We start from the raw sequence: 13,667 nt of genomic DNA on the forward strand, positions 1-13,667 counted from the left end.
GAGTTGGATGGATTTCCCAGAGGATGCTGGAGGGTAAACAGTTACTGACTTCTGCTCCAATCTGTCTCGTTAGACAGCTGAAATTATTAGGCCTTTGGCTCCTGGAATCACTTGGGAGAGAGGAGAGGCCAGGGTAGAGAATGACTTGTGAAGGAAGATGGGCAGAGGCCCTTGTCTTTCACTTATGGACACCCAGAGCTGATGGATTACTCTCTAGTGGCTTCTTGGACCCAGCTGTCTTATCTGTTTTTACTTACTCTTAAAAGGATTACATTAGCACATTAGCCATTATCTACATCTTGGCGAAGCAAAATTTTGAATTTGATTCAAATCTGATGTTTTGGCAACAGAGGTTGGGAGCAACATACACATTAATTTCTTTATGGGAATAGACAAGAGATATCTGGCAGAAGCATTCTACAGAATGTTCTGTGGCAGATGGACCATTGGACCAGGTGTGCTGCCACATGACAGCATGGTCACTCCTAACATGGATTTATGCACCAAAACCGGGTAAGAGCTACAGTGTGACACAAATAACATAGATAAAAACCACAACATATTTTTGCGAAATACCAGTATGCATTCTGGTGTCCAGGCACAGTATCAGCCATGTAGCTGGGAGTATCTTATGTGGGATGAGAAGGGACCAGTATTAGGTCCTTGGGGCTCTGCAACAACTACAACCCAGGCAGCTCAAAATAATAGATCTATCTTTTCAGGACAAGGGTTTGGCATAACTAAAACTGGGCTGAAATCGGGGTGTCGGCAGAACTGTGTGTCCCACTCCTGGGGGAGGTGGCCAGGGGAAATCTGTTCTCTCTATTCAGCTTTGGTTAGCCTCCACATTCTTTGGCTTGTGGCTGTAGCCCTATCTTCCAGGCTGGCGTGGTAGTTGCCAATTAATGCTACTCAAATCTACCTGGCTGCAGCAGTGTATTCCTCACTACCCGCCCCAATGATCTGGGTTCCCTAATGAAAGACACACACACACACACACACACACACACACACACACACACACACACACACACACACACAGTCTTTATATCTTAATATACCTTAAACAGCTCAATCACCAGGCCACTCCCAAACCTCCAAGTGGCTAAGACACTCCCTCTGATATTCCCGAGTTCTTACTAAAATCTGTTGTGGTTTGCCCTGGAGTTATCTGTATTTTGATGCTAATTCCGCTGCCCCAAGACAGTCATGTACTCAGGACTCCGGTGACTTCACCAGAACCTTCTCCCCATTGAATTTGTAAAATACAGGTGAGGGGCAGGTACGGGATAGAAGGAGGCCTGTCACTGGAGGAGAAGGAAGGATGGGCGGAAGAGAAGTTTGAAGGAAGAGGAGGAGACTGGAACAGAAAGGGGAGACAGGAGGGAGAGGGCGAGAAGCCATGGGTGGTGACGTTAAGATTCCGCTCTGTGTATTTACAGGTTGTTATTAATGTTCCTAAGGGATGGATGGTACTGGGCTTTGTATGTTTAGGTGGGCAATTATATCTTACCAATTGGGTCAAAGGTTATTGTGTTGTGTGTTCTTTTATGTGACGGTTTAAGTGTAAGAAAGTGTGCGGCGGCAGGAGACACTGGGCCGCCGCGGAGTTAGGATGTGTTTCCGCCAGGATATCTAGCAGATATCTTGGGGCACTGAGGTGCTGGATGTAGAGGGGATAAAAGATAACCCTACTTTTTTTATTTTTTATATTTTACAACAAGAAAAATCTATATTCCGTTTTTGTTGCCCTAGACCTAGTGGCAGGGGGCAGGGGGCGGGGGGGGCCTGGGACTTCTCTTCCCCACTCTTACTTGTTGGTTGTCTGTCTGTCCTGCCCTTCTCAGGTGTGGCAGCTACTCCTTTCCCAGCATGGCAGCTATCCTTCATCCTCCCCTCGGTCTGGGAATCCTAAAAGTCCCACCTCTGTCTCCTTGCCCAACCACTGGCCGCCAGCAACTTTATTTACCAATCAAAACCAACTAGGGGCAGGGACCCTCAGTGCCTTACATGCAGATTCTCCTGCAATTTTGGGGACCCGATTAACATAATACACTCATTAGACCAGACCACAACAGACTGGCACCTTCAATTCTGTTCCATTCTGTCTCCATCTTTTCTGTGTATGGGTTCTTATTAAATTCAAGTAGTTACACTTAGAATCCTCTCAGAGAACCTTGTTTACCTCTCCTTCTCAGGATCCCTACCGAGGGGCTGAGAGGTAGCTCAGTGGTTATGAGTACTTGCTGTTCTTGCAAAGGGCCTGGGGCCAATTCTCAGCACATACATTTCTCGGCAATTTCTCAGCAAACTACACTGCTTCAACCTTCAAAGCATCAAGAACTGACCAGCTGTCATCTCGTGCATGACCCACAGCCACACTCTTGTAGGAACAGTTGCTGCTCTCTGTTTTTGCCTTAAACCATTGTTGTCCAGCATGCCTTGTCTACACAGCATGTGATGTGTCAGATCATACCACTTTTGTCCTCCCCCTTCTCTCTTTAAAAACAAAACCTTGTTGAGACTGGAGAGATGACTCAATATTTATGAGTGATGTAGGGGACCTGAGTTAGGTTCTCATCGCCCAACTGGGGCAGCTCTCAATTGCTTGTTACCCCAGTTCTAGGGATTATAATGCCCTCTTCTGGCCTCTGCAGGCATGCGCATGCGCGCGCGCGCGCTCGCACACACACACACACACACACACACACACACACACACACACACGGGGGTAGGGGGGAGAGAGAGAGGGAGAGGGAGGGAGAGAGAGACTTAAATTTGTAAAAATGTCTTCATATTTTTCTTTACTGCATTTAATTAGCAGCTGGCACGTTAATCCCTTACTTGCTCATTGTCTGTCTCTTGTAGCTTAGCAGAAGTCCTGCAGGGGGCACGTTTGATTCATTCCCAGAAGCACAGTCCATAGGTGACACTCTAAATCACTGTGGGATGAATAATCGAGAAGAAGAGCACTGCAAACAGGGGACTTTGCGTAGTCCTGCACTGAAGGTGTGTCATTTATTCGCTCAGTGTTTCTCTACACCAAGAAAACACAGGTAAGTTGAAGACCCCATATTTGTACAGTACAGAAGATGCTGCCACCTCCAGGTTACATGAGTCCTGTTGGCCACTCGGTGGATATGGCTTAGTGTTGGCCTCTGTTCAGAGAAGTATGGCTGTGTCTTGGAAAGAGGTCCAGTCCGATACTTTTCAGATATAGTATCTTGTGTAAATGACTTAAGATCTCTGCGGTCCTGAAGCTGGAGTTACTAGCTGAGTAGGAGCTGCCTGACACGGGTGCTGGGAACTGAACTCAGGTCCTCTGCACGAGCAACAATTGCCCTTAACCACTAAGCCACCCCCACCTCCCACTCCCAGTGCTCTTGAAAACCCTTCCTGCACAGCATCCGACTCTCTTTCTCCAAGGCAGGATCTTATTTCTCTGAGGCCACCGTGGTAGAATTTGTGGTTGACATTTTCCTTTTGCAATACTGTCTTTCCAAGAGGCTTTCACGTGGATATATATGCAAGAAGAACTTCAACACAGCAGCGGCCCCAGTGACACCTGAAATGTCACTGGGCTATTTCTACAGAGCAGACGTAGAATGGAGGTTTGAGATAAAGCTTTGGTTTCTATAGGTAACAAGACAGCCACAAACAAACAAACAGTAACAACATGTTTCCAAAAAGCACTGCCTTACAGATTTTGTACTGATTATTCTATATAATTCTATATAATTCTCACATCACCAGAATAAGCAAGGTCCCACAATGATCTCTATTTTATAAGCTCGGAGACCGCAGTAGAGGGCAGCTAGGGAGCAGAGGGAAGATTCTGACTAAGGATTTTTAATATCTTGCATTTTTATGCCTGTAGATCTAAATTGGAAGTTGAAATGGACCGAATCTTCTAGTTATTAGAATCCCTTCTTTCTGTTGTCTGTGTGGAAAGCCAAAGGTTCAGGGTCTTCCACAGCCAACTCTTAAAGTTAAAAGAGGAGCTGAACGAATCCCGAACATTCCTTCACATTCACATCACACCTGAAGGCTTTCTCCTCAGAGAAACTACTGAAGATTCAGGTCATTAAAATGTGTCAGAAGCTGCTGCATGGGGCGCACGGGTGCGCATGTGATTAAGGAAATGTTTTCCCTTCCTCACAGCAATGCTTTTGTCAGAGATGGGTAAAGATAACTGAACTGGCAAGCCAAGGGCCCAGAGAATTCATCCTCAAGATAAATATGAAGAGGGAAGTCACAGGCTCTGGACCTTCAGGGCTGGCCGGGCAATTGTTCTTGTTTGGTGCCCCAGGCAGGCTCTAGCTCCCTTGGGAAAATTAGCCCGAGGCTTAGTGGGCTGCCCAGTGAGCTCAGTGACGCTGTACATTGTCCCATTCACGTCTTGCAGACCAACTCTACAGTTGGTTTTAAAGCTGTAGTCAAAGTCAGTGAGTGGGCAGCTATGCGCTTCTGATGGGTTGTCTTCAACATTAACCTGATAGACTTCAAGATTACCAGGGAACAAACCTGTGAGCATCTAAGGAACTCTAGGAGTCTCCAGATTGAGTTCACTGAGGTGGTAAGAGTACCCTAAACTGAGGAGCAGATGACAGACTGAGGCCCCATACTGAATAAAAAGAAGAAAGTGACCTGAGCCTCAATTTCCTTCCTTCCTTCCTTCCTTCCTTCCTTCCTTCCTTCCTTCCTTCCTTCCTTCCTTCCTTCTTCTTTCCTTCCTTCCTTCTTTCCTCCAACCCCCTTTCCCTCCTCCCTCCCTCCTTCTCTCCCTCCTTCCCTTCCCTCCCTCCCTCCTGCCTTCCTTCCCTCCCTCCTCCCTTCCCTCCTCCCTCCCTCCTTCCTTCTCTCCCTCCTCTCCCTCCCTCCTTCTCTCCCTCCTCCCCTCCCTCCTTCCTTCCCTCCTTCCTTCCCTTCCCTCCTTCCTCCTTCCTTCCCTCCTCCCTCCTTCCTTCTCTCCTCCTCCCCTCCCTCCTTCCTTCCTCCTTCCCCTTCCCCTCCTCCTCCTTCCTTCCCTCCTTCCTTCCTCCCTCCTTCCTTCCTCCCCCCTTCCTTCCTTTCCTCCTTCCTTCCCTCCTCCCTCCTTCCCTCCTCCCTCCCTCCCTCCTTCCCTCCCTCCTTCCCTCCTTCCTTCCTTCCCTCCCCTCCCTCCCTCCTTCCTCCCTCCTCCTCCCCTCCTTCCCTCCTCCTCCCCTCCTTCCCTTAATTGCTTTTCTCAGGTACCTTTATTATAGCAACACAAGAGTAGCCAGCACAGCCTCAGTCTCAGCATTGCTGAGACACCTGGAAGACCTCCTCGGGCCTCTCTCTTCAGTCACTATTGAAACGATGTCAGTTTTCACTGTCAGGATCCCCTTTCCAGTGGTAACTCTTCAGGCTTACTTAGTCCATGACACAATCCTCCCACCATGCCCTCCTCTGCCATATACTTTTCTTGTTAAATCCAAGCTAAAGGACAACTCCAGGGTCGGCCTTGACTCACCGACGGGGTCACTGGAGGGATGGGAATGGAGAAACTGGGACAGAACCATTGGGCAGGGAGAGTGCTTATGGAGGGAGCTGGAGAAAGTGCAGGGGCCCCCCACAGACCCTGTTCGTGCTGTTTCTCCTTTCCTCTTCAGTCTCAGAATTAATCCCGCTGTAGCCCAGTGCCCATCCTAAGGTTATTGGCTGCTCAGATCGGTCTCTGTCAGACAGATCCCAATGTGCCCTGTGATCAAGTCACTGATTGAAAGTGGAACCAATAGCAGAGAGCAGTGCAGACAGCTGACTTGCATGCCTGGCCAGAGTACCAAGGAGGGCATTGAGCTAGGGGTGAACTATCTGCCCTGCAAATCCACCTCCGCTTCTGAGCACTGCGGATTGGGTCTCAAAGGTCTTACTTTAGCAGAGCCTCCCTGGGTGGCCTGCAGATTTTTCTCTGAAGTTTGTTCTCCCCCACACTTGTCCTTCCTTGTAGGATGTCTCCAGGTAAGCTAATACTGAGAACTATGGATACTCTGGTTAATGTTTGAGACCCTCCCTTCTGGGTCAGCTGATGACCTGCCCACTTCTCTTTCACCCTTGCTTCAGCTGCGGCTCCGCCCATGGCTGAGATGGCTGAGGAAGGCTTTGAAGGAAAACTGCACCAAAGACATCATTTTGGTGTGGCAGGGCAGAAAGCCTGAGCTGACCTTTGCATTCTGACTTTGGCACTCACCTTACCAAGACTCTAGCTTTTCTATGTGACTCTGTCTCGCATAAAGGGACCAATCACAATAACTCTCAGGTTTACACATGAACTCTAAAATCATTGGCTCTGTGTTTTACAGCCCCTCGTACTCCCTTTTGAAATTTGAGTTCTCTGTTACTATAATCTTGTTTTCTTTTTCTGTGTGTGTGTGTGTGTGTGTGTTGTGTATGTGTGTGTTTGTGTGTGTGTTGTGTATGTGTGTGTGTGTTTGTGTATTTGTGTTGTATATGTGTGTGTTTGTGTGTATGTTGTGTATGTGTGTGTTTGTGTATGTGTGTTGTGTATGTGTGTGTTTGTGTATGTGTGTTGTGTGTGTGTCTGTGTGTGTCTCTGTGTGTTGTGTATGTATGTGTGTGTATGTGTTTGTGTGTATGTGTGTTGTATGTGTGTTTATATGTGTGTATGTGTTTGTGTGTGTTGTGTATGTGTGTGTTTGTGTATGTGTGTTGTGTGTGTGTCTGTGTGTGTTGTGTGTGTATGTGTGTGTATGTATTTGTGTGTGTGTTTATATATGTGTATGTGTTTGTGTGTGTTTGTGTGTGTATGTGTGTGTGTGTGTGTGTGTGTGTGTGTGTGTGTGCGTGCACATGTGTGGAAGTCAGAGGGTAACTCGTAGGAGTTGGTTCTCTCTTGTCACCTTGTGGGATCCGGGGATCAAACTCAAATCCTCAGACTCTTGTGTAAGTGTCCACTGAGCTATCTCTAGAGTCCTAGAAAGTGTTTATTTGTTAGGGTTTTTATTTTTTGTTAATTCTGTTATTGTTTTGAAGTGACTTCTCTCTATATGTAGCTGGTTTAGAGTTCATCATATAGAAAGGCTGGCTTCCCATTCACAGTGATCCTCCTGTCTCTGCCTCCTGAGTGCACCACACCTAGACATCCTTCCAGGATCTAATTTGTGGATGCAGTCTCATATGAAGGATGTGTCTCAGCTCACACAGCGCTTTGTCTGGGATAGAGAGATGGCTCAGTGGTAAGAGTGCTTGCTGCTCTTCCAGAGCTCCCACACTGGTTAGCTCACCACTCCACGTAACTCAAGCTCCAGGGGATCTGATGCTTTCTTCTGGCCTCCATGGGAGCCCGCACACATGGTGTCCACTGAGACATAATAGTAAAAATAATAAACCTTAAGGCAATCATAAGGAACCCCCATCCCAAAGTCATTATACGATTTCAGTAGGAAAAAGGGAACACTTCCCTTCCTTTTTCTACACGGGAGCTACTTCCCAAGAGTTAAGTGTACCGCAAAGCCACACAATGTCCCTCACCTACCAGTATTCTGTTTCGTTCTCTCTTTGAATTGAACATTCTTGTTAGGAAGGCTCCGGACACTCATCCATCCCAGAATTGGCTTGACTTGTCATCCCTCTTTCTATTCGGCAGGCATGCTAACCCTGGCAGATAGCCATCGTTTCCCTTTATAAATTCTTTTATCTGCCACTGCTTTTATCTTATCAGACTGGCAGTATGTCCTTGTCTTTCTTCTCCTAAAGATAATTCCCGATTTGCTATGTGTCATAAGTGTCATCTAAGGCACGGCTCAAAATAACAAATAGATCTGTCTCCAGTGTGGAGAGCAAGTTGGCTGCACAGGCTTAGACAGTGAGAAGCCGGGCATGGTCTGTCTGCTGGTATTTGCTGTGTGTGTGTGTGTGTGTGTGTGTGTGTGTGTGTGTGTGTGTGTGAGAGAGTGAGAGAGAAAGAGAGAGAGAGAGAGATTGAGTGTGTGTGAGTGTGTGTGAGTTTGTGTCTGTGTGTGTGAGTGTGTGTCTGTGTGAGTGTGTGTCTGTGTGTGTGAGTGTGTGTCTCTCTGTGTGTGTGTATGAGTATGTGTGTGAGTGTGTGTGTCTGTGAGTATGCAGGTATGTGAGAGTGTGCAGGTGTGTGTGAGTGCAGGTGTGTGTGTGTGAGTGTGTGTGTCTGTGAGTTTGTGTCTGTGTGTGTGAGTTTGTGTCTGTGTGTGTGAGTGTGTGTCTCTGTGTGTGTGTGAGTATGAGTGTGTGTGTGTCTGTGTGTGTGTGTGTGTGTGAGTGTGTGTGTGTGTGTGTGTGAGTGTGCTGGTTAGGATGTAGGGCTGAGGGGAGCCTCCTGCACTGCTGGCAAGAATTTAAGTTAATGTCATCACAATGCCAATCAATACAGAGTTTCTTCAATAAAAAAACCAAAAGACTAAGAATAGAATTTCCAGGGGACCCAGCTATCCTGGTCCTGGTGTATGTCCCTGAAATAATCCAAGGCTGCACACCACAGAGACAGCAACACAACTCTGCCTATTGTGATATTGACCACAACAACCAAGATACACAGTTGGCTTGCTGCCTACTAAGTGAATGGATAAGGAATCTGAGGTCTATAGACACAAGGGAGCATTATTCAGCTATAATGAAAAATGGAATTGTGGACATGGATGTAACAGGAGATCGTGTCAAGTGAAATAAGCCAGACCCATACAGCTAATTTCACATGTGCATATCTGAAGTAGAAGAAAGCTCATTAGGAAAGGTAAAAGGCACTAGTCAGAGAGTTGGAGTGGGAGAAGGTCAGGAAGGGAAGGTGGTGGTTGGGGAAGATGTTTTCCTTTCTGCTGTAGTAAATAACATGACCAGAGCAACTGGAGAAGGAGAGGGTTTACTTCATCTTGTACTTTACAACATGGCCATCTTGGTAGCCAAAGCAGAATCTTGAAGCAAATACTGTGGAAGAGTGCTACTTAGTGGCTTGCTCTCGGGCTTACTTTCAGTTACCTTTCTTATATAGCACAAGTCCAGCTACTAAGGGATGGTACCGCCCACAGTGGTGGGGCCTCTTTACAGCAGTTAAAAATCAAGCAACTGCCCCACAGACCATTCTGATGAAAGCTGCTCTTCAGTTGAGATTCTTTCCCTAGGGATGTCACCTTGACAATCGAGATTAGCCACCAAAGAGGTGGTGAGTATGATCCACATTTGAGAAACTGTCATAATGAAATCTGTTGTTTTGTGCAATTAATATACATGCCAGTTCATAGAAAAACCAATGATCCAGACGTGGCTCTATAAGCTTGGTGGTTTGCAAGAGAAATCAGAGTCGGGAGCCATACTAGGAGAATCCTGGAGACTGGGACTAAGGATGCAAAGATTCTTCCATGCTCTGCAACTGCAGAAGAGTGCCCCAGGGACAGTGAGAGGCAGCAGGATACAGCAGGTGGGCATGGTGCAAGCACACTTCACTATTGTTCTCTGTTACACAGTGGGTTGATGAGCACTGCCCTTCCTCTGTAGACTGTGCTGTGACGCACAGTGACGTTCATACCTGTACAGTCGCATCCACTTCCCAGGCCTTAGGTTCTCCAGGTTGTAAGGACTGCGATGTGTGCTTGATGAATCCTGTTGTGTGCATCTTGGACATGTTTCACCAAGGACAGTGGGCAGGCTCTGTATTGACTTCACTGTAGATCTTCTCCACTTTGGCTCTATGGACATTTTGGGACTGACTAACTCATTGTTGTGATGTGATGGTTAATGGTCTCCTTGGCCTATTGGGTGTTCCTAGCACCCAACTACATACTCCTTGTGGTGACAACCAGACTATCTGCATATATTGTCATCACCACCACCACCCTAGGGGCCAAAATTGACCCTGGTTGTGAAGCACTTTCACATATGAGCAAAGGTAGTATACATTAGAAGTTATATGTTCTGAGAACTGTGCTGCTTATGAAGTCATAGCCCTTTCTTGTAAGGGTCCATGCTGGAGTACCCAGAAATCCCAAAGTTAGTATAGCTTCCCTTTGGTTCTTTGAGACCCTTGCCACCAGGATTATGAGTTAGATGCTTAGCTCAGTAGCTTCATCGTGAACTTTGACCCTTCTGTGTTTCAGCTGTAGAGCACCCCTCTTAGAACTACTTCTCTTGGCCACCTCATTCTGAGCGACATCCATTGTGCAGGCAAACATCCTACCTCATTTATAGACTTACTTTTTAATTAAGTGTGTATGTGCTTATGCACATGTGAATGAGTGTTCTTTACCACTGAGCCATCTCTCCACCAATAGCTTGTCTCTTCCTAGTTGTTTTCCAGAAATAGATTATGTCCTGGGTGCCCTCAACTGCCATTTCTTACTGGTATCTTCCACAGCTTGGAAGTTGCCCTTTTTTAGCTGAAAAGGATGAGTCACCTCCCAGTCTGCAGGCTCCCTTGTTACTTCCCCTCAGAATGGCCTTCAGTTATTGGGAGCGACAAGGGCCAAATTCTACCCCGTGCCAAACATTCTTGGCCCAATAAATATGATCACTCTGTGAGTCCAAACTTACCATGGCAACTAAATCACAAGGACCGCTGTTAAACATTCAGTCTTAGTTGTATTCTAGGATGTCATGGGCACTGAGAATCCATTTTTTCATAGACATCCTTGGAGACCTGGCACGGCAAAGGTCTGGAGGACCTCATAGGTTGAGCTTGTCTCAAACAGCGAGACCGCCATGTCTCACAGGTCCTCCCTCTCCACCCTCTGCTCTCTGATCTTCATTTCTCCTATCCTTCCATTGATTTTTTTTTTATTTGTCAAGTCTAAAGTGACATAGTTCCTCAGAAATTTGGTGGATAACACAGAAGGTCCTAGATGGGAGGGCAAGGTTGCTGTGGAGGGGGCCTGGGTCCCCAAATCAAGTGACTCTTGCTTCCTTCACACTGGCAGATCACTAGTCCTCTTTGTTCCTCAACTGAGTAGCTGCAGTCAGACAGAAAGTGATTCCCCAGTCCTTCAAATGAAGTGGAATTCTGCCACTCCTTCAAATGGTGGCTTAGCTCGGGCTCTCATATGAAAGCAGGGGACGTTCTCATTACAGAGGGGACAACCCCATGCCCATGTCCTATACCTCCAACTTTTTATGACCCTCCTGTCCCTGAGGCTCCACAAGAAAGTGAGGTCTGCAGAGCCTAGACCCCTTGCTATGGTGTCTGTGACTGGCAAGGCCACAGCCTAACATCCAGGACGATCAGCCTGTGAGTTCATTTTCCTTTCCAACTTTAAGTATATCTGATGGACATGTGCTCCCCACCCCAGGTTAAAGGAAAAATCTTCAGCAGGCCCATAATGTACCAGCTCACTGTCGATTGATGTGGCCTCTTTAATACACAAAACACAGTCTCCATTCAATTTTGTCCAAAGAAATCTGTAGTAGATCTTTACCTCTTGTCTCACCAGGCATTCCCACCCTGAGAGGAAATGGTGAAGGTGGAGCTGGCCAGGATCCACAGCTGGCCTTGTGTTCCTCAGGTCCGTGTATATTGAAAGCGCTTGGCTTTGTGAGGCATTTTCTTGGGCTCCACCAAGATTCTCCTAGTTGGGAGCTTTCTCCCAGTTCCCATGTCTAAGTGGAAATGTTTGCCTCCTGGTGGCTGCTTGTGACACCTCTCCCTGCACTTCCTGTAGAGGCTGGCACTCTTGGCCAGCTTCTTGTTCCTGGGTGTACTGTGTCCCTCACTATGTCCCATTCATTGCTCAGGGCCTGTGGCAGTCCCTGTTGGCTTTGGGGGTATTTGTTTTCCACTGCAATCAAGTGCAGCCATCTTGCCTCTGCTTTCCGAGGCCTGTGTTTGGCAATGGCCTCCAAGTCTCAGCTGAAGGAAGTGAACAAAGTTGTCTATGGGGGGAGGGGTGCATGCAGGGGTGGGGTCCTTCATGGGGCCTGGAAGAAAGAAGGAGATGATGACAGGAGGCACAGACATTTGGCACATTTAAACACAGCCCTCGGAAAAGCAGAGAGCACGAGCCAGTGCCACACTGTTCTTAGCATGCTCTTGAAGGAAGCAGCAGCCAGCTGTTCACCAGCCCCGAGCTACTTTTAAAAATGTCCTTGTATCACGAGAAGGCCAGAAGGGAAGCAAGCAAGCTGTGACACCTGCAAGCCAGCGACTGACTGTGGCTCCCTTCAGCTGTCAGTCTCAGACACTGGAGAGGACAAACCACTGAAATTGCTTCTTTTCTCCACAGCTATTGTTTTTGGCTTCTAAGTCACAGAACTTAAGGCTAAGCCTGAAGTTGGTCAAGCGCCCTCCATAGGGACAGGGAGCAGATGTTTGGGATGCCACAGCCAATTAATCCTTAAGCCTCCGGTCACCGGGTGGGATGCAGCGGAGGGGAAAAGTGCTAGAAATTGCTTTTAAAAATGAGCAGGCCAGCGGCATGCATCCCTCTGTGCCTCCTCAGGCACATTACGGGAGGGTGGCACGCCCCACCACCAAGCCACTGGGGCAGCTTTTAACCATGGCTCTGGGCATGGGGAGTTTAATGGGTTTTGACTCCGGGGAGAAAGGCCTATGGGAGATGGTGGGCAGCCTCTGTGGAGAGCTGTCAGAAGCAAGAGTGGAAGAAAAAGAGAAAAAGGCTCTGCTGAAATCTACAGTGTGGAGTGTAAGAGCTGGTGTGGGCCAATGCAGGAATAACGACTGCCCTCTCAGGCATGCCCTACCTTTTGACATGCAATCGAGTTACATACACACACACACACACACACACACACACACACACACACACACACACACACACAGAGTGCTTTACGTACATTTATAATTTCTGGTTGGGTAGTATTCATAGCCATCTTTGACTACATGTGGCCTGAACCTGCCTGGTTCATGTTCCTCTAAATGAGAAATTTAGTTCTAGTAGCACTGAACCCTTAAGAGTGTTCACACTCTCCAATGCCTTTTCTTTTCTTTTTTGCAGTTTATTTATTTATTTTTAATTGGATATTTTTTTACTTGCATTTATTTACATTTTAAATGTTATCCCCTTTCCCAGTTTCCCGTCCATAAGCCCCTATCCCATCCCCTCTCCCCCTTCTTCTATGAGGGTGTCCCCTACCCTGACATCCCGGTACACTGGGGGGTTGAACCTTGACAGGACCCAGGGCTTCTCTTCACATTGGTGCCCAACAGTAACACACCAGTCTCATAATCTAATGTCTTTCCTTTGCTTGTAACAATATGCATTTTCTATACTCTGTTCAGTTAAAGAAAGTGATACTGGGACCAGTGTGGAGGACCGCCAGGTAAAGGTGCTTGCTGCCAAGTCTGGAAACCTGACCTTAATCTCTGGGACCCATAGGGCAGAAGGGGAGAATTGATGTATAAAAGTTATCCTGTGACTTCCAGAAGAGAGCTGCACTGTATCCTTGTATGTACACACAATAAACGTGTTAATGTCAAAAAGAGAAATCTATTAAAAAAACAATATTTTAAAATGAAAAGTAACAGTAGAGATAATAATGACCATTATAGGGGCTGGAGTGACAGCTCAGGAATTAAGAGCTTTGGCTGAGAAAAACACACATGGTATGAACTCATTGATAAGTGGCTATTAGCCCAAATGCTCAAATTACCCTAGATGCACAGAACACATGAAACTCAAGACCAAAATGCAAATGCTTCACTCCTTCTTTAA

Source organism: Rattus rattus, chromosome 8 (genome assembly GCF_011064425.1).
Source record: "Rattus rattus isolate New Zealand chromosome 8, Rrattus_CSIRO_v1, whole genome shotgun sequence".
In the NCBI taxonomy this organism is placed as follows: Eukaryota; Metazoa; Chordata; class Mammalia; order Rodentia; family Muridae; genus Rattus; species Rattus rattus.